Below are 4,530 nucleotides of genomic sequence, written 5' to 3' on the forward strand. Positions count from 1 at the left end.
CTACTTGTACCTCTCCCTGAAAGCAATCGCATCTTGCTTACACCATCTCTTCTCCACATTGCACTGCACTCGTGCTTCTCTGTGGTCTTGCGAGCGCTTGGTGCTCCAATGGCCGCAGTGGTGCCCACCATGGTGGTTGGACCACTAGTCAAAATCGTGATGGACAAGGTGTCCAACTACCTCCTCGACCAGTACAAGGTGATGAAGGGCATGGAGAAGCAACATGAGGTCCTGAAGCGCAAACTTCCTGCCATCCTGGATGTCATCACTGATGCTGAGCAGGCAGCAGCCCACAGGGAAGGGGCAGTGGCCTGGCTCGAGGCCATCAAGAAGGTGGCCTACAAGGCGAATGAAGTCTTCGATGAGTTCAAGTATGAGGCGCTTCGTCGTAAGGCCAAAAAGGAGGGACACTACAAGGAGCTTGGCTTCGATGTGGTAAACTCTTTCCCACACACAACCGTTTCGTATTCCGTAACAGGATGGGAAGAAAGCTCTGCAAGATTGTGCACGCCATCGATATCCTTGTGACCGAAATGAACGCCTTTGGCTTTAAGTATCAGCAACAACCGCCGGTATCCAGTCAGTTGCGGTGGACGAATCATGCTATGGCTGACCCAGAGGAAATCAAGGAAATCATCAATGAATCCAGAGCCAATGATAAGAGTGAAATTGTTAGTAGACTAGTTGGGCAAGCTAACAATGCAGATCTTACAGTTGTTCCCATCGTTGGAATGGGTGGTCAGGGCAAGACCACGTTAGCACAACTTGTCTACAATGACCCTGCCATTCGGAAGCATTTCGGTTTGCTGCTATGGGTGTGTGCCTCTCACTGCTTTGATGTGGATTCTCTAGCTACATGTATAGTTAAAGAAGCTCCTGAGAAGATGGATGATGGAAAAGAAGCAGCCACATCCAAGAAGACACCACTTGATGTTCTTCAGAATGTAGTGAGCGGGCAACGGTACCTCCTTGTATTGGATGATGTCTGGGCACGGCAGGTTAAGTTTTGGAGACAGCTCAAGGCCTGCCTTCGACATGGTGGCATTGGTAGTGCGGTCTTGACAACAACTCGTGATGGATACTGCTAAAGCTTATAATCTCATAGGTTTGGAAGATAAATTCATAAAGAAAATCATCGAGACAATAGCATTCAGTCATTTCAAGAAGGCAGAGAAAAGGCCCACCGAGTTGGTGGGTATGGTTGATGATATTGTGCAGAGATGTGTTGGTTCTCCTTTAGCTGCAACAGCACTAGGCTCCGTACTGTGTACCAAGACCAGTAAGGAAGAGTGGGAGACTATATCAAAAAGAAGTAACATTTGCACCGAGGAGACAGGAATCTTACCAATACTCAAGCTCAGTTACAATGACTTGCCATCATATATGAAGCAATGCTTTAATTTTTGTGCTGTATTTCCCAAAGATTACGAGATTGATGTGGACAAGCTGATCCAACTATGGATTGCACATGGGTTCATCCAGGAACAACAAGTTCCTCTTGAAACTGTTGGCAAACAGATTTTCCGTGAACTGTCGCCTCAAGGTCATTCTTTCAAGATGTGAACAAATCAAAGCCACTGACCACAGCGTTAAATACAGCAGGGTTGTTTTATTCCAGAACTACATGTAAAATCCACGATCTTATGCATGATGTTGCACTTTCTGTAATGGGGAAAGAATGTGCCTTGGCAAGTGATGAACCAGGCAAGATTGGATCTGTTGTCGCAACTGAGGAAACAAGTCAGAGTGAGTGGCTTCCAAACACAGCTCGTCATTTATTTTTGTCATGCAAGGACCCTGAAGGAAAATTGGATAGTTCTCTAGAGAACAACTCTCCAGCTATCCAAACTCTTCTGTGTGATGATGGTATGGATATTCCATTGAAACATATATCAAAATTTAGCTCTTTGCAAGCACTACAACTACGTTTCAGTTCACTTCCTCTGAAACCAAGGCATCTACATCACTTGAGGTACCTAGATCTTTCAGGAAGTTGGATCAGAGCACTTCCTGGAGATATTAGCATTCTTTACAACCTGCAAACGCTTAACCTCTCTGGCTGTATACGCCTTGAAACACTTCCGAGACAAATGAAGTATATGGCTGCCCTCCGTCACCTTTACACTCATGGTTGCCCAAAGCTGGAGAGCATGCCTAGAGACCTCGGAAAACTCACATCCCTACAGACACTTACATGTTTTGTAGCAGGTAGTGGCTCTAATTGTAGTAACGTTGCAGAGCTCAAGAATTTAAAACTTTGTGGTCAACTAGAGCTAAATCATCTAGAGAACGTAACAGAAAAAGATGCAGAAATAGCAAACCTCATGAAGAAGGAACTAAGAGAACTGACATTAAGATGGACCTTTGGATCGGATAATGTTGTTGAGGAAAAAAGTCACGAGGGTGCTGCAGGAGTGCTCGAGAAACTCAAACCTCGTGATGGGCTGCAGGCTATAAGGATACACTCCTATACAGCCATCACCTCCCCGACATGGATGGCAATGTTGCAAAATATTGTTGAGATCCATCTTGTCAAATGTGAAAAACTGCAATGGTTGTTCAACCGTGACATCGATACATCCTTCACATTTCCCAATCTGAAGAACCTTATGCTAGAAGATCTTTTCTGTTTGGAGAGATGGTGGGAAATAGATAATGGGATGGATAGAGAAGAGACAATGTTTCCCGGCTTGAGAAAATGTATATTACTTGCTGTCAGAAGTTGACAGCATTGCCAAGACATCCGACTTTTCCTAACCTCGAGAATGCTTGTATTGTTGGATGTCCACAGTTGACAACTATAGCTAAATCACCAAAGCTCAGTGTACTGGACATGGAAGGAGGCGAGGTAGAGTTGTTCCTGTGGGTAGCGAGACATATGACTTCATTGACCAATCTAGGACTGACTAGCATTGAACATAGTACAGATACAACCTCGACGGGGGCTGAGAATAGTTTGAGGGAAGTGGTGAACATCAAGGAGAATGGGAATTATCAAGACTTTCCTCTAGAAGTTTTGGTGTTAAGTGACTTTAAGTCAGGTATAAGTGTAACAGAGCTGTGTGCATGCTTTGTACACCTTCAAGATTTGTCAATTGCGAGGTGCCATACGCTCATCCACTGGCCAGAAAAATTGTTCGAAGGATTGGTATTCTTGAGGAAGCTTTGGATTGAGGAATGCAATAATCTGACTGGATATGCACAATCTTCTGCTGAGCAATCAACATCATCAGAAACCAGTCAACTCCTGCCACGTCTAGAGACTCTGACTATACGGAGTTGTAGAAACTTGGTTGAGCTCTTCAACGCCCCTGCATCTCTCAGGACAATTTACATTTATAATTGCAGTAAGCTCGATTCCACATCCGGCAGGAAGCAGCAACAGGGACAGTCAGTATCATCGACTCATCAAGGGTCATCCAGTATAGAAGAATTATCATTGTACAGCTGTCATGGCTTAACAGGGGTCCTCTATATTCCCCCGTCCCTCAAGAGACTAGACATTGTTAACTGTGGTCGGTTGGCATCTCTGGAAACCCGCTCTCCCGAGCTCCAATCCTTGGAGTACCTCCAGCTTATGTACTGCAATTCCCTGTCATCCCTACCGGATGTGCCACAAGCATACTCGTCTCTCCAACATCTTCTCATTGGAGACTGCCCTGATATGAAGACGCTCCCTGGAAGTCTGCAGCAACGCCTGGGTGGCATCCAGTGGGTGCACATAGATGCGCATCTTTATGGAAGTAAGCACACAGCAATTACCTTCTCTATTACTACTTGCTAGCGGGTGTTACATGTGCTAGTTAGAATGATAATAACTTCACTAGTAGTACGACAGAAAAACAGAGCAAGTTAAATATTCCTTTATCTAATTTCGTCATTTCTTTCATGATTTTCCTTGAAGTGTAAGTTCTTACATTAATAATCCATGCAGAGCCTATGTTGCTGAAGCCGAAGACATGGAAATATATCTGCAAAGGTTGAACTACTATTCCCAAAGACTCGGAAGATATGCTGTCTGCAAAGGTTGGTGATATTGTACCCCTAATATTTATTTTGACGGAAAAAGGATACATGCCTCATCATTGTAGTTTGGCTTTCTTCTGGTGTTGATCGTGCATGGCTTCCTTGCAGAATCCTTCAAGCATGGACAGACTGACGGAAAGAGAGATCACTTGGAGTAGAACTATTGTCTTGCAAGACCCACCAGTATCAACAATTGGTATTGCCATGTTTGTTTTGTGATGTTGCCACACGAAAGTTGTTGCCATGTTGAATTGCGAGATCAGTAGTCAGAAAGCGCGGCAAACACTATTTTCCATCATTTGTTTCTATCCCCAGAAAGAGATCTTGTTTGACTAATCAGTAGTTGTATTCTGCACTTCTGTTCACCTATGGGCTGCTATACCATTGTATTTCTTTTTCGAAGTTCTGCCTGGCACTGTCAGGTTTTTTTGTCGAAATTCTGTCAGTATTTCTTTTTTGGGTGCTATGCTCAGAAGAGGTAACTTGTTAGCCCAATTTTTGGTA

General features: G+C 44.2%; 1 pseudogene; it reads left to right on the forward strand.

Annotated features, from left to right (window-relative positions):
• The first annotated feature begins 210 nt into the window (after window positions 1-210).
• On the forward strand, window positions 211-3,984 carry LOC125531946 (annotated as a pseudogene).
• The last annotated feature ends 546 nt before the right edge of the window (window positions 3,985-4,530 follow it).

Source organism: Triticum urartu, unplaced genomic scaffold, assembly GCF_003073215.2.
Source record: "Triticum urartu cultivar G1812 unplaced genomic scaffold, Tu2.1 TuUngrouped_contig_85, whole genome shotgun sequence".
Taxonomy (NCBI): domain Eukaryota; kingdom Viridiplantae; phylum Streptophyta; class Magnoliopsida; order Poales; family Poaceae; genus Triticum; species Triticum urartu.